A 23,519-nucleotide genomic window follows, 5' to 3' on the forward strand; every position below is an offset into this window, starting at 1 on the left:
TGGCATATCAAAATAAATAATATCGGAAAATAATAATTTCAATTCATTTAATCAAATTTGAAAGACTGATTTACCGAAATACTTATTGTTAAAAAAAATGGAAAATCATGAATAGACAAATATTGGACAAGTCTCCTCTGAATTGAGGTAACAGATACATACAACATAACATATACAACATTTAATATAACACAATATAACAATACACACAACAATATACAATACAACACCATACAATATAACAATACAATATAACAACAACAATACAACATAACACAACAAACAGATACATACAACATAACATATACAACATTTAATATAACACAATATAACAATACACACAACAATATACAATACAACACCATACAATATAACAATACAATATAACAACAACAATACAACATAACACAACAAACAAATACATACAATATACAATACAACAACAAACTGCTATTGTTATACAATATAACATATACTGTGGTTAACTTATGGATCCCATGGTGAGAACCTAATGGATTGCCTACTTTATAAGAATCGCTATACAAAGCAAGAGGTATCACTAATTTGTCACAGTTTTTCTGATACCAATGCTCTGCCTGGATAAAATTAAAGATTATCTTTTTCTCGTCTTTTAATTGATTCCTATAATCAAGGATTTTTGGAAGTGCAGACTTGGTACCCAAAAACCGATAGAGAACTTTCTTTAGCGGAATGCACTGGCCTTCGTGCTTAACACTAGTTGTTTTTTGGACACCATCCACTATGACTGTCTCTGAAGTCTCCGCGCGCGATTAAAAGCGGTTCAGGAGGAATGAACGTTCCCAAACTGCCAAAATATTTGAACCGCTTCTAGACCAAGGAATGGTGTTTTTTATAACGGGGTTATTAATTAAGAGACAGTCATTTAAGATTCATTAAGTACCAAATCTTTTGGTTTTTAAATTTATTTTTAAAAAATCGATAAGGGAATTGAAAACATGTGTTACAAAATCAGTAACTAGTTGAACTTTATTCCGTGGTATTAAATTCTCAGCATATAAGGTTTGGAGCATATTTGCTGCCTCCCATTTAATGTAATTTTGAAATTGCTCCACAGAGAGAAGTTCAGAGAGTTCCTCATCATGGGCCGTATCCCTGACATGTTCCTCTACTTCGCTCACCAAATGTGTTATATTACTTATTAATTCATCATCGCCTTGGATGTGAGGTTGAGTCATACTGGGCATGAATGTTTCATCTGATGGGTCTATAAATGAATGACATTACTTGAAATGATCTTTGATAGATCTAAAATATGAAAAACTGCGAAAACAGCCACCGTCACTGCAAATGATTTCGCAGCCTGTAGGCTTTAAAACAATTACAAATTACAATTATAATTACAACAATTTCACAAAATAAACTAAAATTACAACAATACACACAAACAAATTACAAACGGCTAAAATTTACACTACGGTTTTACTAAAATTTACAAAACAAACTGGCATTTTAGGTACGTAAAGAGCCTTAATCCTCTCCTCCTCCTCCGTCCGTCTTCCTTTAATTTGTAATTTAAACGTTCTCGGCGAGTAGCAACTCTAGTGCCTCTTTTGAAAATGACTCTTTCCCCTTTTGAACATTGCTTGAAATGAAAGGATCCGAAAACATAAGACGTCTATTCAAAATACCTCGATTGCAATGTTCTCGAGCGTCTTTTCTCGAAAAATTAGACCTAAAATCTCGGTAAATTTTGTGTCCTGCTTCGACTGCCTCTTCGGATAACTGGCCAATAGGTAATATAGCACGGGAAAACTGAAGTTCCATGAACTAGAATCTTAAGGAAAGTTGGTGACACAGGGTACCAAGGATACAAACTTACAAACAATTCGGCTGTTTCTCGGCAATTCTTAGCAAAGCTGTCTGTATTTACTTTAAAACCACTTGAAATGACCTCTAATATCACAGCAAGTATTTAAATATGAGATTCAAGTTGATTCCAGCAATTTCTGAGAACTTTTCCGGAGCGGAAAAACACCTACGTGAGACATTACCGGTGTTCGTGGTTCCGAGCCTCTCCCTATCAACATCTATTGACAAGTACATTGCGCTTTTGAAAGTTTCTTGAATCTCTTTCTTCTTATTTGTCAAAATGTTTTTCTTTTCCGTGTCTTGCTTACCAATTTGATATTCTTTTATTGGTAGCTTGTACGCAACCTTTAACAAATGCTCAAAAAACCTTAGCGTGTGAAATAGAGAAGCCAAATTTGAAGGTTTCGGGATCTTCCTTTCCCCTTTTCGTCAGGTAATTGAAGTTTGCAGACGTTGGAGTACATTTATAAACAGCGTGTTGTGCATTTGCTCTCTGTTAAGGCGTTCCATACTTTCCCGTCCACCATTGTGGGCGTTAAAGTATGCTTCACCATGAAGTTATTTCCTTCAACTTCGGGAACTACAGTTGCCTTCAGATTTTGAATTGATTCTATATGTATGCATATTCATCTCTTATTATATCCTCGGTTTCGTGGATGAAACGGGTTCTTATCAGTCGGAAAAACCTTGAGGAGGAGGGTGTTGGATTTTGCCATAAGACCTGTTTTTCCCCATTAACATTACTAATCAGTCTTAAAGGTAGGAACTCCGAAAGATGTGTTTGTCATTCTGTGTATTATTCGTAAATTTTTGTTGGTATTCATCGTGCGTCGAACCATCAACACCCCATTACCCAATCAGTTGCAAACTTCTCTCATCCTCCGAGCAATCATTCACGACATCCCCTAGACACTGGAATAAACGAATCGTAGTTAGGTCAAGAATGTCTTGCAAGTGTACCTTGATTAGATCCTCTTTCACCGTAATGGCTTGCTCATTCGGATAGCACTCTTTAGCCTTTTGCAAATAAACAAACATGGTTGGACAAGTAGCATCTATTATATTATGGTAAAACTTAAAATTAAAATCGTTTGTTTAAATCAAACCACAATGCTATTCATACTATATAATCTCAAGTGATTACTTACATGGAGCCGCAGCAAGACACCAGGTCCCATCATCAGGGCTTACATAAACAACACGTGTAAACTACAAAGCAACTAAAATAAGCTAATAAAATAAGAAACTACATGAGAAAAGTATTTACATAACGAGATAAGAAAATATCAAAATATATAAAATAAAATAATATTTATTAGAAAGTTAAAATCATTGATTCTCTTATCCGGAGTATGAGTGTGGTATACCATCGGCGTCCTATCGTGTTTCGTAACTAACATTATTTTGCAAAAAATGTCGAAGGACTGAATGAGTACTTGTGATATTTTCACCAAGTTTTACGTTTGGATCGTCGACTGGAAAGAAGTTGGGAAGTTTTTTCAATCTCCTAAAAAATTTTTTTTTTTCGGAGATACGTGTTTTTTTAGTCAGTCGTCCGCGATCTGGACCATAAAATCTATCATACAATTCTAAAATACCTCAACTCCCAGTAACAGGAATCGTGATAAGTTGCGATTTGATCGGAGAATGTATTGCGATTCTATCGACTTCGATTCATAGTTATATAGTCGCATAAAAATGGGATTACATTAAATACATTTGCAATAAATTCGCTGTTATCGACGGCGATTTATCGCAATATCATCGAACAAAAAATGGTGATAAATTGAGGTAAAATTTCGATTCTAATCGAACGCAATTTTACAGAGATAAAACAATATGATCGAGGATAATCACTCAGATGCTGACGATCCAAACGATTCTATTACCAAAAAATCGTGAAAAAATCGCAACTCGATTTAAACATATCGCGATTTTTCCGTTGGGAAAAAAAAATGCCGCTTGGGAAAACACCGTCAACATTTTTCCTGTGACAGGAGGTTATCATCCACAGGTGGTAGAACTGGACCTTACTGTTCTTGTACAGATCCGTGTTATAAAACCAACATAGTCCATTCATCTGTTGTTGGAGAGAGCTAAAGGTAAAGAACAGTGACTTGGCGCGCTTTGTGACATATCGATTGATCTGCCATTGAAACCAATGACAAGAATCGAATGACAGGGTGTTCCCAACAAACGACTCTTTACCATAGCTTCATATGGGGAAACACCGATAAGCGATCATTTCACGTCTCGCCGCCGGTGAATAAAGAACGTCGAGGCGCGTGCCTTTTCTACAATCCCTGAGATTCCCGACGAATTGGTCCACAATGCGGATAATAGTTTTGTTAGAATAATGTCCTGTCTTCTGTAGCAGCATGGGGCTATGTGCAGCGGCCCAGACCGGGGGGGGGGGGGGGTGTTTCCCGCGTCTGGTCCCCGGGCTGCAGCCCGCGTGCTGCCGAGAGCGGTCTTCAGTACACCTTGCTTCGCGCGAGAGTCAGGACTGTGTCGCTCTGTGCCCCGTGCCGGCTCGAAGTTAGCGTCGGAAAAACGAGTGTCAACCGGTGTGAAATCGGATTGGGTTCGTCGCTAATAGTTTCTGTGAATTGTGCCGATCGAAACGGCTCGATTTCGTCTCTCTCGGCAGTTCGCCCTCCGTGTTTACATTCGGCGAGTGATTTGTTTACGTTCGGCGGTTTTAAGTGTGCCGGTGGGTTTTTGTGGTGTATTCGGCGGATCTGATGGATAACTCAGTGTGATCGGTTGATTTTTCCACCGGAGCGGCGTTTTCCCCTTGGATTGTTCGTCTGATAAGGTCAGTTGTTGTCAATTTCGGTTTTCCAATCGACGTTATCATCGGATCTGTCTTGATGATAGGCCGCTCGCAAAAGTGCAGGTGTCCGATCCGGCGAGCTTTATCGTATTCCAATATCGCAAATTGTAGCCCGAAAACTTTCTCGTATCTTCATTCGTGAACGGGTGCAAGTTTCATGAAGATATTTCAGGGCATTTTTGGAATCAAAAAATACGCCAACATTTTTAAAGAATTGTCATTATTTTCGAGTAAATAAACAAAGTTGACCTTGATATGATAGGATGACTGTCATCGCACATCAAATTCAGTAGACGAGACGAGTGTTTTATTCATCATCATCAAGGTACTGGATGCGTTGGAAGTCAATAATTTTCATACTTTAGCAACCCTTAATCCCAATATTTCAAGTAGGTAGTCTCAAAATCGAAAATCCCTCCGAGGTAACCCCCCTTTTTCAATGCGGAACAGTCTCGATCATTCATTTCATTTCTTCGATTCGATCAATGCTAAGTACACTCATCGTCAAAGAAACTTGACTGACTCTGTGAAAGCTCCTCTGAAATGCTTCGTGATTCTGTGAAATATTTTCGGAGAGCCGGAAATAAACGGTTGGAAAGAACTGGGGATGGGAGGTCAGACGAACTTTCTGAAAACTTCCAAGGCTTTTTGCGATCTGAATGTAAACCTTCAGGCCCTTCAAATCATCTTGTCCTGTCAGACTTCGCGCAGTATTTTATGGAAGCTCACTAGGCAGTTTTCATTTTGGCGTCGGAACTTTTTGGCTTTTGAACTAACTTGGTCGCGGGAAACTTCTCCAAAGAATAATTTGTTACGAAGTTGTTTCAATGTTCAAGTACGAGAGGGCACGTATCTTGATTTGGCACTTTGAGAATTTCTCTTCATCTTTACCCGTTTAAGAGACGTGCGACCATACTTTTATTCGCTCACTCTGTCCATAGGTAAAGGAAGCAATGTCATCCAATACAAAAAAAATCTTCATTTTTGGGCGATTATGGTGCACGGAGTGAAGAGAGAACCACACATGATAAACCTTGCAGTATCCCTGAAAATGTATGTGCACGTCAGTATTTCAAAATCTACACTGAAAAAGAACTCCAGCCGTGGAAGCCGTACTTACGGGCTGTATATAGACATACCCCGTCTGCGTTCCGGGCTCAGAGGCTGAAAGTTCCGGGTGTAGTACTAAGGAAGAACGCCGTATGAACATTCGAGAGTTACCAAAGTTCCTTCGATGAAATGTTTATTTTTGAGGAAATTTATGAATATTTTTCCTTGAAATTTTCAGGAACTTTAGATAAAATTGCGATCAAAATTATCTGAACAATTGGGAGAAAAATATCCATACGTTTACCAGGAAAATCGTGTTTTATCAATGGATTGAGAAGTGATCACAACCACCGACCGAATAGACTCTATTAGTGCCACGTCACAGTCGGTATCGATTGTATCGAACTGGATCCAAACAATCAAACATAACCTTACTATTCAATATGAAACTAAAGAATTTCAGAGATAATTCGCCCAGTTTGAGAAAAAAGTTGTGTTAGAGACAGCTCTTTTAATCGCGGAACGTTCCCGCATTGTTAAGTTGACGGGATAAAGCAGTTTCAGAAAGGTGAAAATACCCACGAGGGCCACCATGATTTAGGCCACTCCTATGCCACTCCAGTTTCTTGGCTTTTGACAGTGAAATTCTGGGAGGGAGGTGTCAAGATGAGGTTATGTTTGATTGTTTGGATCCAGTTCGATACAATCGATACCGACTGTGACGTGGCACTAATAGCGTCTATAGAACCCAAGGAGCGCGCTGCACTCCGGAAAGGAGGGGAAAAAAACAACAACAACAACAACATTTGATCTAGAGCCCAGACTCTTGAAAACATTGACAAGAAAAAGGACTCTTTTGATTCAACCAGATTTAAGCTTAAATCAAAAGGAAATCCGCTCAAATTAAGAGGCTTGGTTCTTGATTTGAGCTTAAATCTGATTGAATCAAGAGTATTTTTTCTCGTCGATATTTTTAAGAGCACGGACTCCAGATCCGATGTGTTTTTTTCCAGTGAGCAAAAATCCGATTGAATCAGGAGTATTTTTTCTTGTCGATGTTTTTAAGAGTCTGGACTCTAGAGCCAATGTGTTTTTTTTTTTCCAGTATATGCGAAAATGTGCGTCACGTAATTCAGTGGCAGCCTTTCTCGAAAGAATTGATACCAAAAAAAACCCCCGTTGTTGGTTTTCGCCGTTCTGTATATTTCTATCAAAGAATTTCCCAATCGATCCATTTCTGTCTAACTGCTAACGATCATAGTGTTTGATGTCAGCCGCCCGTCATTATAGTGGTCATTCTTGCTAATGTGTTGCTATTAAGCGCCAGCTAATGTGCCTAATTTGGTTCAAATTAATGTCGTATCATATTTCAATATTTAATTTTTATCATCAGCTTTAAACTTAATCATTTCTTGTAAGAGATACGAGAAACTACACCAGTAATTTCTTATTTTTATTGATTTATTTCTGATTTTTTTTCCTTTGGCGTCCTCTGTCAGGGCGGCAGTCTGCGAAGTATCATGATTCAATACAAATAATCATCGACTAAATGGAATATTCAGTAAGAAAAAACAATTTAATCGGCCCGAAACGATAATACAAAATAAACAACTTAAAATGGGACTGAGGCCGACGTCCTGAGTCATATTTTAAGTTGCTTATTTTGTATTTTTTGATGTTGATGCAGGGGTGCAGAAAGTTCTTGGCCTTCCCATTCTTTAAAATTGCCTTCCCATTTTGAAAAACCCGTTTTTCTAAAAATAATTCGAAAATATAACTTTTTTATAGCTCGAACGCATAACTTGGCGCTACTTTTAGAAAAGCACACGATTTCTACCGCGATTTTACGAAAGACACATGATTTACCCGCTGTTTTGCCAAAATAATTACGATTTTTCCAGCTATCCCATTTCGAAATTCCGTTTTTGGAGCCTTCCCATTTTCACACGCGAACGATCGCGACCCGCGTGGTCGAGAAGTTTTTTCATTCCTGATTTGATGCTCGGAAAATCTAAAAAATGTCCTTATAGATCCAGAAATGATCAATTGTACTGCATTTTGCAATCAGGAACTACAATATCTGGCTTATTTGTTAAAGACTCATCTGCGTAAGGAAACCAATGGTACATACGTTGTTCCTAAATTGAGCCAAAGATTGTAGCTCTTAATTGCAAAACGTAGGTGGTCCAATTGAATCAGTGATTTCGAAAACACACCAACTCGAGTTTTTTTCGATTTTCACTTTTTGACGGTAGCATAAAGATAGAAGCATCTGCACGCAATAGGAAATCTCGAAATTGCAATCGGAAATGCTCGAAACAGCGACGGGAAAAGGGAAAAATCGAAGTATTTCATTGGAAAAACCATTTTTTGGTCATTTCAAGGGAAACAGGTGACCATCCCATTTTGCTGTTTTTTTTTTTTTGGTTCAGTATACCTTGTACCAACAAGTTATATAAATATTCAAGCGTTATTCAGGTCGAAAAATATATATCTTTCAGGGCAGACTATGAAAAATCAGTATCTGAAAGTGGGTGAGACCGAAAACACACCAACTCGGAAATTTTTAAACGCTTAATTCTCTGTCATCAAACATGGTGTATCGATTTCAACTTGGTGCTTTACAAAGTCTCTAAGTACATGTCCTTTGGCACCAAAAAGGTCTTTCTTAAACTATTTTCCTCACCAGCTGCGCAGTTTTAGGTGTCTCCTGAACAATTTTTTTCCCCGAGTTGGTGTGTTTTCGAACTCACTGATTCAATTGACAGATGGATTATCGAATCTATCTCCCAAGTGCTGAAGATCCACTTTAATAAAGCGTGAAAAAGAGAATCGGTGCACAGGATGCTAATCCCGGTCACACATTTTTTTATTTTCGGGCAAGGTCAGGGACTGGAGCGGAAGCGCGGTTTCGGTTGTGCATTGTCTCTTCATCGTCCCCGCGGTGTGAGGTGACACGCAAGGAAGGGCGGGAGGATAAACCGTGAGGTAAAACAAAAGTAACGGTATCAAGTCGCAATGTTCCGTTCGGCTATTGCTCATAAAATGCAAATCTCCATAACGTACCATAATAGTGCAACACAACGATAAGATCCGCTCCGTGTTGTCAGATTTACGCTCGGTATTCAGGGTTAGCCCGAAGAATGGTGCCCAGGCTTTTGAAACGGAACTTGAAATTCGTTTTTACTGAAGTTCCATGAGAGCAACATTACAGGGCCGATAACAGGGTTGCCACAGTCAGCACTGGAAAAAAAAGAATCTTAAATTTGCCGCCAAGAAGTATTTCTTCTTAAATTAAGAATTTTTCTGGTTAATATAAGTTACTTTTTTGCTTAACCCAAGCCTTATTTGTCTTGTATCAAGAAAAAGTCAGCTTAAAGCAAGATAAAACAAATTCTTGGCGGCAAATTCAAGAATCATCATGCTTGATGCAAGCTACTTTTTTTCCAGTGAGGGAAATCCGAGAAATGTCTGGGAATTTTAAGAAGTCAGGGAAAACCGGGAAATTGTCAGGGAAAATTTATTAAATGACCTTTATTTGCTTCTTAGAATGGATTTGACGTTTAGAACAACAAATTTTGCCTGGGAACTGTTTCAAATATGTCATTTCGGTCTTACGACGTTTCTTTAATTGTCAGGGAATTTTACTCAATCGTGTCAGGGAATTTAATTTTCTAAATTTCGTGGCAACCCTGTGATGAGGGATAAGGCAAAACATTTTGGTTGCAACTCAGCTAAAAGTTGAATGTCTCAAAGCAATCCCATTAAATTTTGTGGTGTTATGATTTCTTTAATACCCGAAAGAGATACGTCAACGAATGAAAAGTTGCAATTCCTTCATCCGACGTAATTTCGTAAATGTAGGAGTTGTAACATCCAGGAAATAAACGAGACAGCTGCAGTAGAGGCATCGGGAGAGGTTGAACATGAGATCTTTTTACCAAAACTGCAAATTTTGATGTTAATTCCTTCAAATTATGACTTTTAAGGGGGATTTTCAGACGAACTTTTACAGAAAAACTAATGGAACTTCTTTCAAACCCTTTTTGTTTTTTAAAAACTGGACGTATTTATGCTAAATGGAACTAAATGCATAGGTTATGCGTGCAACATAGTTCCTTCTAGCATAAATACGTCCAACTGAGATATAACTTTTTAATGTTCCCACACTGCCCAAACTTTCCCATTAACTCTGTTTCCACCGTGGGCTGTATAGCTATAAGTAGTTCATTTATTACTGGGATGGACCTTCCAATTCATATAGCACACCAAGTTTCCGAACTTAAGCATCGAATGTATCACCTCCAGGAAACCTCCGGCATCTGTCGTTTCCGGAGCTCACTGAAGAAAAAAGTGGGGTTCTGCGAAACTTTCCGACTACCCTGTATCAGCATGATTCACATAAATCATTTGTAGTTTCTGATTATTCATAGCTGATAGGCAACAATGGATCCCAACAGTTCCTAGCCGCGTGCGCCCTGTAGTACTCCTCTGCGCCCACACCGGCTGCGCTAGTTCCAGGCGAATTACTCCTTTATGGTATATAGCCGGAAAGGGAAAATTGGGAATGGAAGGGAATGTAGGAAAATATCCCTGCCATTTTGTGAGGCGTGAATATCATAAGAACTCTTGCAATTCGAAAAAACAGAAATTACCGTAATTTCGTAAGAAATAAAAACTATAGAATTAGTGTGTGGTGCTTGAACTTGATCGTGCCTAGCTTGAGAGTCGTAATTAAGTAGGGCTTGAACTGAAAACAATTTCCTCTTGAATTTAGAGGAATACATACATACAAGTCGCTTTACAGCACTCCCCCGCGCTCTACGACTCCTAACCTCCACTGCTCTCTTTCAAACCACAAATATTGGGGAATTGAGCACCTTAACATTTCCGCTTCAACCCCCTCTTTCCAACCTTTCATTGGGCGCTCTCTGCGTCTTCTCCCAGCAGGAACCCAATGAAGGACCTTCTTCGGCAACCTGTCTCCGGAGGAGGAATCAGAGGAATTCCCTGGTTATATCTTGCGTAAATATTTTTTTTCAAATCAGCTAGTATACATTTAAAAACGATTGGATTCCTTTTTCGGACAATATTCTCTGGAATTTCCTGTTGATTCATGCAGTATCTAAATGATGTCAGTAAATATGTCACGCTACCATCTTAACGCCTCAGTTGACACTCAGATGATTTTTTGTAAAATAATGTGATCCCTCTCCATGATCGTGACAAATCCTATATTCCCAGAAATGTTGTTTTTTTTTTATCATTACAAATATCGCTATGATAATTCCTCTTGTATAGCGTCTGATTTGTAGTTTGTCTATGATAGCTGTAATACTATTTTTGCAGTTTGCAAGATTCTTCTGATCTACGTCCACCAGTCACGTGGCGGGCTTTGCAATATATCGATTGATTTGCTATTATAACCTGTGTAAAAGGATCTATAGAAAGGGTGTTCGCAACGAATACCTTAATAATAATCGATGCGTTTTCATAGCTTCAAATGGGGAATTGTCGATAATCGATCATTCACGCCTCGCCATTGGTGTCTTCGATCATTAAGGACAGAGAGTTGATTTACTGATAGTAGTAACATCAGCTAACATACGAAATTTTAAGCAAATTGATGCGTGTTGCCCCAAAATGGACCACTGGACAAGGTACGAATTAAAGAATTCTGATACATGTTTCTTAACTAAAATATTACGCAGAACACGATTCGTGCAACGAAAATGTCTGAAACCAACTCCTAACGAAGATATTAACGTTTTTATTTCACATTGGTCACAAGGAATTTGAACTGCCCGCTCACAAGAAACTCAAAGCTCTACGTGAGTCGAATCGCGCATTACAACGGTTTCAGCAATCTTCTCAATCGAGCAATGTTCATTTCCCATAACGTGTTGTTCAAAATATAAGCAATTTGCTATAGCTGAGCCAAAGAGTCAAGATTGAGGTTGCCAGATTTTTACATCGTAGAGACTGTCATGATCAACGTTTAGCGCGCGATGTGAATCACGTAGAGCATTGAGTTTTCATGAGCGGGTGGTTTGAATTCACGCATCAAGAATCATTGAATATCTTCGTAAGGAGTTGATTTCGGTAATTTTCGTTGTGCGTATCGTGTTCTATGTAAAATTTCGGTTAAGAAGCATGTATCAGAATGCTGAAATTCGTACCTTGTCTAGTGGTCCATTGGAAAAGAAAGTGGAAAACTATATTCTTAAGAGAAATGAATCTTTGTGCGGCGAGCAACACCCATAACGCGGTTGAAGTGTTTCAGTGCCGCTACCATTTCCGCATGTGACTGCTGTTATCCTTGTAGTGCATACTTCCGTCAAAGTTATTTCATGTGGCGGAAAGTATTTTTAGTTCCTCGGGAAGGGATCGTGTAGGAGGTGAGATGTATAAATACACGGACAGACTCGGAAAAAGAAAGCTCATCTGCGTGATAGTGCGTGGCTAATTGTTTTGACCGCCTTTTCCGACTTCAAAGCTCAACGATTCGCGAGCCGGCGCAGTTTTGAAGCTGTCCATTCTGCTGTTCGTTAGTCATGCTCAAAGTCTTGTTTCGAGGTCTGAGTGCACTGATAAAAAATGCAGACACGAAATTTTTCCGTCGGTGGAAACTATTTTTGAAAATGATCCGGAACTAATCGGACGACATTTTGCAAGAAGGAACCACTGCATCCCCATGCAGATGGACGCTCTTATGGATGAGCGAAAAATATTGGTTCCTCATTGCAAAATGCGGGGGAGAATTTGCACATAAAATTTTTATTGTTTTATCTGAATGTGCTCAATGAGCTGAGTTTTCAGTATGTTTTTTAATTTTTTTCTTGAAATGGGAAATAAGAGGAAGAAAGATTTAAACGTTTGAGAAAATTGTGCTGCCTTGTGACGTCATTTGGCGGCATTTTCCACCTTTACACATGTATTTTAGCAGATTAGGTCCAATAATCGTCCAATTTAGCAACCTATGCTATTTTCGTGCTCCTAGTTTTCTCAGCAGTTTTATTCTAAATATGAAAGTTACAAAATTTCAGACACCTGCAAAGTCTCCAATGAGCCCGATTTCCCAACCGCAACAAGTCACTTTTTTGCGGTGTGCCTCTCATCTAGATCCAAACTCAATTTCCCCATTTTTTCTTGATTTGCGATCTTTCGCAAGAGAAATGCTGTAGAGACGGCTTGTTCGTGGTGAGGGGGACGTCTGACGGCCGGCCCCTTCAAAGATTTCAAAGTTTTGAAATTGCGTATTATGGGTTTCTGATTTTCAAAACTTTTATGGACCCACCGACCCGAGGTGATGAAGTGAAGAAATGACAAAATGGGTTTCTCAGCACTGGTCTCCTTTTTCCGACGGATGATCCCATTTACGCATTGTAATATCCGTGAGAACTTACTCGAAGCCATTGTTAACATGCATCTTTAATAGGTTCTGCTGGAAGCTGTAATGATAATTTGCAATCGTCAGTTGCGCTCACTAATTATTGTGAGAAAATGCGCTCCATGCATTAGTACACTCGGCTCAGTTCTGGCAAAAGTTTATCCAAGTTTCCTCGCGCTCAAAGTGAAGGTCATCTGGAAGTTTCGGTCGCGCTATAAACATCAGGTTCCGAGATTTATTCGCTTTTCGAATGGGTTGTCTGTAAATAGTGAATGAATGTTTCCGCTCTCAGCGTGAGTCGAAACCAGACGGCGAAGCATGTTTATTGGCGGTCGATCATTTCAGAGAAGAGAAGCGAGCATCTCTCCTGTGTGCCCGCAAGAGGCAAAAATAATCTACTCCTTTCAGCTCTCTGACTGTTTGGAATTGCGTTGATGTTTTTCTTTGCAAAGACGTTGAAAGCTCGATAAAAGATGCTCCTCATCGATTTTTGTAAAAAGAACCTATACAGAGGAAAATAAAACTACGGTTATAATGCGGTAAAAAGTCTGATCATTTCAAACATTAGTATGCCTGTTTGATTTTAGCGCCAGCGAAAGTTAAGTTGCGTCAGCTGGAGGTCAGTGGCAATTCTTAAAAACAAACATAATTATTAAGAGTCCTATAATCAGGAGCATAATTTTCCTAAAATGTTTGTCGGTTTCAAATAACATGCTACCTTACTTACTTATCATCAGGATTCTCCATAAAATCTTTGTCGAATTTTTTATTTCTATTATCATTAAAGGCAATCTCACAAAAATCGTAAGATGTTCTCATCAAAAATGTCTCGCAAGTAAAAAGCCCAGCAATCATTCAATTAATTAGAAATCGTGAAACTTTTCACTTTGTGGTGCCTCGAAAGCACTTCAGGGAGCCTTCTATACTGGAAAAAAAAGAATCTTAAATTTGCCGCCAAGAAGTATTTCTTCTTAAATCAAGAATTTTGCTGGTTAATATAAGTTACTCTTTTGCTTAACACAAGCATTACTTTTCTTGAATCAAGAAAAAGTCAGCTTAAAGCAAGGTAAAGAAAATTCTTGGCGGCAAATTCAAGAATTATCATACTTGATCCAAGCTACTTTTTTTTCAGTGTAAACAAGCAGTGATATCCTATCTTTGATTGATCAACGGTGTGTACCGTTTGGATTTCACTGAAACTTTAGGGTGGCCGTAAAAAAGTTCAACCTGCGGACGATTTTGGGTTGGATGGATTACTGAAGCATGCAATATGCTAAGTTAAGGCGGTATATTGACGCAAGTATCTCGCGAAAATTTTGGCTTTGGATGGGATAATTCGTGTCTGATTAGCATCACCGAAGGTGTAACACGTTTGTGATTTGTACGATACACCGAAATGAGAGCACCCGAAATTATAATCCGCGAGAAAGCTATAAATCCAATAACGAGCGAACTGCCTCCATGAATCGCTAATGCAACCATGATTTATGAAATATTAAGCAATGTTGTCGGATTAGGCAAAAAATGGTTCGAAATTTGATGAGTTCAGTTATTCTTTTGAACCATTTACTTTCAGATCATATTTTTACTTCAGTATCACAGTTTCAATTCTGAGAGTCAGTGACACTTAACAATTCCACTAAGTCTATCACCTATTGCCACTGTCAAAAGTCCCCATCTTGATAGTGCTCTTGTGATAAGTAGCGTCCATATAATCGCTGTTAGCCCAATATTGGCCCAATCAAGTTGAATTTTGCGAAATTTTGTTTTGTCGCCTTCAAGAGACGGCGAATGACAGACTTGCGAATCGAGCCAAGCGAAACTTTGAAGTGTATTTTGTTATAAAATTAAAGTGGTGGTGCGGGACTAATAGATTACCCTGTATTTATGTTGTAAAGTTATTTTTAAGGTGAAAGGTCCAACTTTCTTCGAAAGAAAAATGGTCAGCTTCCCCCTTCAAATCTCTTGGAGGAGATAGTATGGTTTCGGGTAAAACGAAGGCATTGGTCAGCTTCCCCCTTCAAATCTCTTGGAGGAGATAGTATTGTTTCGGGTAAAACGAAGGCATCCGATTTAATTTGGAGGAAAGCTTGGGATTTTAGCTAAATAGTGTCTATTATGGCAAGAGATGCTTTCACGCCGCCAATTTTCAGTGTGAATCATCGGCTATCGATATATTTCCATCTGAAGTTATGGTAAAGGATCGATTATTGAAGTGGCCGTTACCGACACACCGGCAATCGATTCATTTCCATACCTTCAAATGGCGGATCAATCGATCCATCGTCAAAGCACGCCATATCGCGGCCTGGAAATCATACGGTGCGAAATCCCGACGGCGCCGGCGCACAGTCGATCGAGCCAATCACAGAGGTCGGACATGAAATTTTTGACTCAAACTACAAATTTTGATTTTTATTTCGTCACATTTTCAATTTCGAAGGGTGTTTGTAGAAGACTATTTCACGTGGAAACCAATGGAACCACTTTCAGAATCTCAAAATTTTGTCTAAACGGAGTTTTAAGCGTTTAATGTCTCCAAATTTTGTCCGACCTCTCCCATTCACTGGAAAAAAAATCACATTGGATCTAGAGTCTAGACTCTTGAAAACATTGACAAGAAAAAATACTCTCGATTCAATCGGATTTTTGCTCGAATCGAAACGAAATCCGCGTAAATTAAGAGGCTATGTTCTTCTTGATTTAAGCCAGATTCTGATTGAATCAAGAGTACTTTTCCTTGTCGGTGTTTTCAAGAGTCTGGACTCTAGATCCAATGTGTTTCCTTTTATCCAGTGAACGTATCCTGCTAGAACAATTATGAAACCTCTCAAAAACACCAGAGTTTTTTCGCTGTCTCAGGAGGAAACGCAATGTTTTGTAAGACGTTTAGCGTATGTCAATTAATTTTGAAAATGTAAATGGTATAGTATTTAATTTTTTTCTCTCTCTTTTTCAGGTAATGTCTGCTGCTTGTCTCTCTCACAACTCAGTTTGGTATGATAAAATCTGAATTTTTAAATAATTATTTTTCACGTTTTATTGGCACCACTTGAGTTTTACAAACCTCTGCTAGATCGATACGTTCTTGATTTAAGCTAGATTCTGATTGAATCAAGAGTACTTTTTCTTGTCAATGTTTTCAAGAGTCTGGACTCTAGATCCAATGTGTTTTTTTTCCAGTGTTGACTTGATCCACCGTGCGGCGGTGAGGTGAGATATCGCCGTCTTGCAGCGGGTATTTAAGTCTGAAAAATCTGAAGGAGTAATAAATAAAATAATCGCCGCTTGAAATCTGGTTTGGCGCGGCCTCTTTAAACGGGGACCCGGGGAGGTCCTGGTCCGATGAGGGCAGAATAGCTGCGTGCGCCGCGTCTTCCGAACGCTTCCAGCAACGGATGATCTTAAACAGGATCTGATAAAACGTGGCAATCACACGTCAGATTCCTGCCGCGGGTCTCATGCTTCTGAGATCGTCCCGATTAAAGTACACAAGTATTTAAGACGGCCACACACCGCATGTACATGCTCGCAATCGGCCATGTTCAACACATACACTTCAACAAAAATTCGGTTTTTCTTTATGAAATCTAAAAATTGTTAAAATTTTGAAGGTTCAGAAAAGATCTTATCGAAAGGAGGGATATCGAATGTCGATAAGGGCCGATTTTGGGCCCACACTGGCTGAATTTCCTCCACTTAACGATTTTGTGCGCACTGAAGGTCTATATGTTTTTACGGAATGCATCATGATTTAGTCATTTTCGGTTTCTCTTTGGGCCTGAAACTGCCCTAAACATGGGTTTGAGGGCCAATTTTGGCAAAAATTCGGGGTTTTCGCCTAAATTGGCCTCTAGGTCTATGTTTAGGTCATTTTGGAGGACAAGTTGCATAAGTGCAGTTTTTGCTATTTCGAGAAATGCGTGTTTTAAGTTTCGAAATTACATGGAGCCTTATGACGGAGAGAAAGTTCAAACTGACTTTTTAGTCATTAAAAAGTAGAATTTAGGAGCAAATTTTTCAAGCAAATTGCATTGAGACTAGTTTTATACTTGATATCATTGATATCTCAATTTTTTTCAAAAACTGCACTTATGTACCTTGTCCTCATAGCCCCTCAAATGTAAGTTTGAGTGACAAACCCCTCTGCTCATCGGTATCAATCAACTAGAAATCGGAAGTGAAAATTAGAAAATTCCATGAAACGCAAAAAATATGCACTTCAGGAGGTTAATTCCTCGCTTACTTTTTAAAAACTGAGAGCACGTAACCGCGAACATATGCATTCACAATATGCTGGCAGGTACCGGTACCCGCCCAAATATTGGTGCAACGAAAACGTTAAAGATTAGATAGTATATTTTGTGTCAACAGCCGCCTACCTCTTACAACACTTTCATTGATCCAACATAATACGTATCGATAGCGTTGGCGCACTTGATGGCGATATTTGATGACAGTAGCTTCACGTTGACATGACATGGGTACAAACTATCAATGCTCTTCATGCATGGAATTTCGGGAAGGAAATTAAAGAAATTGTATTAATATTAAAATAGGTACAAAATTTGCATTATTTACATGAAAAAATGAAGACTACATTGAAGTCTAAACGCAGTCCGGTAGTTTGGTATCTCTAGAACAAATAGACGATATTTCGCAATTAGGAACTACAATTGAACCGCGTTAAACAGAAAGGAACCAAGCTACATCAGCTATTGCCTTTAATTGGGCAATTTAATTTTTTACATGAAAACGGTTTTGCGGATTTTCGTGTAAATTTCAGTGAAAATTCTCCATATGGTGCGAAGCAAATTCCCTAAAATGTTCAAAGAAATCCGAACAACCGTTCTCTCGTAAAAAATGTAATTGGCCAGGTAAACTTGGCAATAGCTGATGTGGCTTGGTTCCTTTCTGTTAAACTCGGTCCAATTGCTGGCTTATCCGTAAAAACACTCATGCGCTTAGGGAAACTAATGGCACATATGTTTTTTCTAACTCGAGTCTGGTATTATCGTCCTCATTGCAAAATGTAGTCTAAACAGAAAAGGCTGCCACGCCCCGCGAATTCGAATCAAATTAGGTAAGGATCATGGGCGTTGGTGGGTCTGAATGCAAGTCTTGGAAAACCATCCAAGGGAAAAATCGCCGTGCTTTCACGAATAAGAAAATCAGGTAATGAACACAACGAAGGTGAAATGTGAATATTACCACCTTCTTAAGTTTGACCTTGCTAAGCACAATTTTTGTTTCGAAAAGAGCGTTAGTAGTATGTTGAATGTCTGCACTTTGCATCCCATGACATCATCACGCAGTTGAATCTACTCATGGGCAAAGTACGAAAGTTCTAAAACTCATGATCCCTGGCCTCTCGACTAGCAAGAAAAGCCAGGGCCCTTGAGTTTTTGAACCCCCGCCTGTTTCGCACGAGTCGATTTGTTCGTTCTGTGTGAATCATACCACATTTACATATGGAATTTTGGCGCCGTGCCGCTACGCTCGTTGCGCAGTGGGTTAAGATTGAGCTTTTATCGGCTAGAATTTTACGGTTTGAGGCGAAAAGTCTATTTTGCAGGATTTCAAATTGAAAGAAGTACATTTAAAAGCGATGTTCATGTTCGATGTATCCAAGTCCTCTAGCCCTAAGTTTTCATTAAAGTTTAAAGACTCTATGGCCGAAATAAAGAGAAGTAGTGATTTTATGAGCGTGTTAAAACTTATAAAAACTGCACTTCTCATTATATGAAGCCACGAGTGTAAAGGTGAAACAAGGTTGTTTGAAATCGTTTTCATTTTTCGCATGAAGCTCACTTCGAAGTTTTTGAGCTTTTGATCGTAATGATCTCGATCGGTAAACTAGGGTAGAAGTGTTAGGATCAGGTGGGAAAATTACACACTTTAAAAAAAACACATTGGATCTAGAGTTCAGACTCTTGAAAACATTGACAAGAAAAAATACTCTTGAATCAATCAGATTTTTGCTTAAATCAAAAGGAAATCCGCTCAAATTAAGAGGCTTGGTTCTTGATTTAAGCAAAAATCCGATTGAATCAAGCGTATTTTTTCTTGTCGATGATTTTAAGAGTCCGGACTGTAGATCCAATGTGTTTTTTTCCAGTGCATTATTTACACGCATGTGAATGTGAATTACAAATTATAAGTGTCGCTGAACTTGAAATAACTTGCTTTGTTATTAGGAACCTACTAATTCCTGATCGGTCATCGTTATCTCAGTTTTTTACCCATAGAGCGGTTGTTGAGGTTTTGTCAGACCGCGGATGCACGAGATTCAATGGCCAATTTTTACCGTGCGTGTTCGTCATTCCATACAACATTGATCTTGGTTATTGGTAGTAATTTGTTTACAAGAGATAACTTGACTTCCCATTGTTTTTGTCATGTAGCGTCAGTGTGTCGAGCGAATGTTTGTTTTTCGATTCACGTCTTGCCGCTTGATTTTTTTCTTAAAATATGAAAGAAGAGATGTTTGAACTTTGCGAAAGTTGTTTTGTCTTCAATTTATGGTGCCGGATGGAACAATGGACTGCATCAAGTTATGCACGATTTTCTCCTCACCTTAAAAGGAAGCTTTCAGTCAGAGAAGTTTTCACGGCAAATGAAAATAGCGTGCTGGCCTTAACATCGACAAACATACCGAGATTAAAATCGAAGTTGACTGTACACAGTCTGTGCATTATCTTCATTATTTCTTTAAAATTTTTTTTACACCAACTTTAGCAGCTCGAAATTCTGCAAAAAGCCAAGTAGTGAAGGTGAAAAATCTTTATTTTTTTGGCACGATATTTTTCAATAAAGTATTATAACAATATTTAAAAGTTACTATCAAAGTCCGTATTTGAATACTGCTGTTTCTGAAATACATACATAGACACAATCATAATTAAAACATTCATCAAAGTAAACGATTCTAAAACACATCAAAGTATACTGTCTTTAGAAAAGCACCGTTTCACAAATAATTGGGAGCTTATCATTATTTTTACGCAATAACTTAATCACCGATCGTAGAGACTGAATAGTATCGAAATAAGTGAAGTTGAAGACAATTAACTGCAAGGAAAGATTTGTCGACAGCGCAAAACACTAATTTTCAATCAGGCAACTGTTGCCGCACGGAGAATGTTTTCTGACCGGTGAAAACTGAAGGCAAAATGTCAATGCGTTCTAACCCTTTATCGGTGGCAATTTTGCAGGTTAGCAACACTGTTTTTAAATCCATAAAACATATCGAAACCAGCTGAGGTATGCTACCTCACCAAGAATCGATTGTTTTACGTACATTCAAATGGAGGAAAAACCGTGTTGCTAAATTTCAATAATCGCAACTGCCCTTCATCCTTCCCGTCAAATTCGAGTCAGAAGGTGCCATTGGTCTTCAAGTGCACTCTATTATCTAAACTCGAAACTAAAATATGTATAACAATATGGACCCTTTTCCAAAGAGAAAGACATTTCTAGACCTCTCCAAATTTCGATAGTGTTCGTCAGTCCATCCATCATTGAAACAATCGGTTGGCCTGATACCGGCTCGGCGGAGAGTGACTATCGAGAAGTATTGGGGGGGGGGGGGGCAGGGGAAAAAAACAATACCGCGTATTAAATTTTTATCCTGCAAGCACTACGGATCGGGGAGGAAACACCCCCTAGTCAACGGGGTACAGGGGACGGGGGTGGCATTGTTTTACAGGCGTCCGTTGAGTGCAGCGATAAGGGTAAAAGCATGACGAGACGGTTAGCGAGCTCGAACCGAGGGACCATGGATTATGGAGAGGTCATTAGCGACTACCTATTCCGAGGAAAGTGATGAAGAAAGGATGATTGATGGTGGAACCGCGAAATCAACCGCGTCGCCTCACCGTCGTGTCACCGTTCACCGCTGCCACCGGCGCGGCTGTGCCATCGCGGGACTCTTGACTCTTCCACCCTTTTAACACCCCCTTCCCCTCTCGTGCAGCAGTAAACCCCCCTCGCGAGGTCGGCACGAAAAATGATAATTTTTTTTCGAATCAACGTGATCGTCCGCCTGAAACGATGAAACCCTAAAATTGACTCATTGATACTAGAGCCTAATAGAGAGCTCCGCAAATACCTTGGGTCTAAAAGTGCCCCAACATGCATAGTTCAGGGTTGCCACAGTCAGGGAATACCGGGAAATGTCATGGAAAATGATAAAAGAGTCAGGGAAAAATTGTTAATTCACCTTAATCTGCCTTTGAGAATGGGTTTGACATTTGGAACAACAAATTTTGCGTGCAAACTATTTCAAATTATGTCTTTTAACCATTCGACGTATCTTCAACTGTCAGGGAATGTTATTCAAATGTTTCACGGAAATCAGGGAAATGCCGAGTAATGTCATCTTCCAAATGTTGTGGCAATCTTGATTGTTACACTGGATTTATGATGATTTGAAGCTTGCAGCTCAAAAAACACGATTATTAAAGAAAACTCTCTGAAATACTGAACTGCCATATTTGGAGCACAAAGTAATCGGAACATTATACGAATCTACGCCTTCTTATGCCAGAAAAATGAATTACACTTTAGTATACTAGAGTAATTTCCGTCTAAATCTTAAAATCCGATTTTTTGACCCAACCCAAAAAAAGTAATTGAAAGCACTGAAAATGTTGCATCCTTGAACTAGGGACTCTTTTTTCGTGGATGATCACGAATTCAGAGTTCAAAGCCGAGATTATACGACAGATTTATGGAAATTAGGTGACCCTTGATATACTCAAGCTCATTCGAGTCAATCTTCCATATGTTCTAGTGGAAAATCCCTGCAATTAACATGTTCTTGTGGAAAATCCCTGTAATTAACTGAAAATTTCAAGCGACTGTAAAGCTTTTATCGCACTATTCAGGGAAGCATCAAAGTTGTCATGAGGGTTAAAATCTCAATTGTCCGAAAGTTCGCTCTAAAGGGTCCCAAGTAATGAGGCACCTTTGGCGTTATCGATCGACTCTGATCGATAAACATCCATTGTTTAGTACAGCTATTTATCGATCAAAGTCATATATCAACGACAAAATAATGTCATCGATCCGTAGTTGACATTCTTAAGAGGGCGCAAGGGTAAATAATCCGTGAAGTGACAACTCTGTTTGGCGTTTTTGAGAAGGGGCATCCTCCACATTCATCGCGACCCTTGCCCAAACTTGGAGTCAGTGAATGAAAGAGAAACCAGCTCACAATCGAATCCTTTCCTATTATTGTGGTCTCGAGCCTTTCCTTAGAGCTGCCGAGCGCCGGCAAAATAATTTCATTAACCCGCTCGCGCTCCTTTTATCTCACTGTCTTACGCTCATTATTAATCGTGACTCGCCTACGCGTGACGTCTTGCGCCTCTTTTGAGAGAACTCAAAAATATTACCGGGAAAAATGTTTCGGTGTGACGCTTGGTGCACTCAGCAGTGGCGGTTCTTGAATGTTGGAAAAAACTGTTTTTCCTCCATTTGAATCTATGATGAACAATCGATTCTTGGTGAGGCAGCTTGCTTCGTCTAATACCGATATTTTTAAATGGAGGGAAAACGGTGTTGTCAACGATTAAAATCATCGCTGGCACCCGGTGAAGATTTTCATTGATACCTCTTAGACCTACCACGGCGCAAAGTGGATTGAGTCAATTAGAAAGACATGCTATGTTTGACTGAAATGACAAATTTTGATGTTTATTTCGTCACAATTTAAATTTCAAGGAGTGCTTCTTGAAAAACAAGGAGTGCTTCTTGAAAACAAATTTCACGAGAAAACCAATGAATCCACTTTTAGAACATCAACGTCTCGTATTAACGGAGTAATGGAGTTATATAAGTGTTTAAAGTTTCCGAATTTTGTCCGACCTCTCTTATTTTCTCGATCTACTGTGCGGCGTAGTGAGAGCCCTTATTTGCGGCTCAGAAAGGGTGACAAAATATTGAATAGTCATTGGGAACTTGAGAAAATCAAGGAAATTTGCCTCACCCTGAAAAGTCAGTGAATTTCTTCGAGGAACCTTAAAATTCTATCCTCAAGTCAGAAAATGTAATTTATTTAGCGTGAAAGGCAGTTGGGCTGATTCCGATCAAATTTGTTTGATTTTTTTTTCCAACTTATTACTAATTACATGCTATCGGAAAAAATTAAATTCTTCCAATTTTTAAATGGAAAGGACATCTGAGCTTCGTGTAGTTGAACTTTTTTTACTTTCTTTCAAAAATTATTTCTTCAATCGGTGCAAATCTTGATACACCCCTATTTAATTTATTTCATTTGGAAGTCGACGGGTGTCGCCCTCTACGCAATTCCTCTGTCTACAAATCTGTTCAAATTCAGAAATCTCAGCTAACACGCTTTCACGAATAGTATAGACGCTATCAGTGGCG

General features: G+C 39.0%; 1 protein-coding gene across 2 annotated transcripts in view; it reads left to right on the forward strand.

The window, feature by feature from the left end:
• by (focal adhesion protein tensin) overlaps positions 1 to 23,519 on the forward strand; it is a 553,251-nt gene that overhangs the window by 11,182 nt on the left and 518,550 nt on the right. Inside the window, exon 1 of one of the 2 annotated variants that reach the window (XM_072303043.1) lies at positions 4,329 to 4,669. The exons of the other annotated variant lie outside the window; for it this stretch is intronic. The gene's annotated coding sequence lies outside the window, so the exon portion shown is untranslated. Of the gene's footprint in view, positions 1 to 4,328; positions 4,670 to 23,519 lie in introns of those variants that run through there. 2 annotated transcript variants of the gene reach the window in all.

The sequence above is a fragment of the Bemisia tabaci genome, chromosome 7 (assembly GCF_918797505.1).
Source record: "Bemisia tabaci chromosome 7, PGI_BMITA_v3".
In the NCBI taxonomy this organism is placed as follows: domain Eukaryota; kingdom Metazoa; phylum Arthropoda; class Insecta; order Hemiptera; family Aleyrodidae; genus Bemisia; species Bemisia tabaci.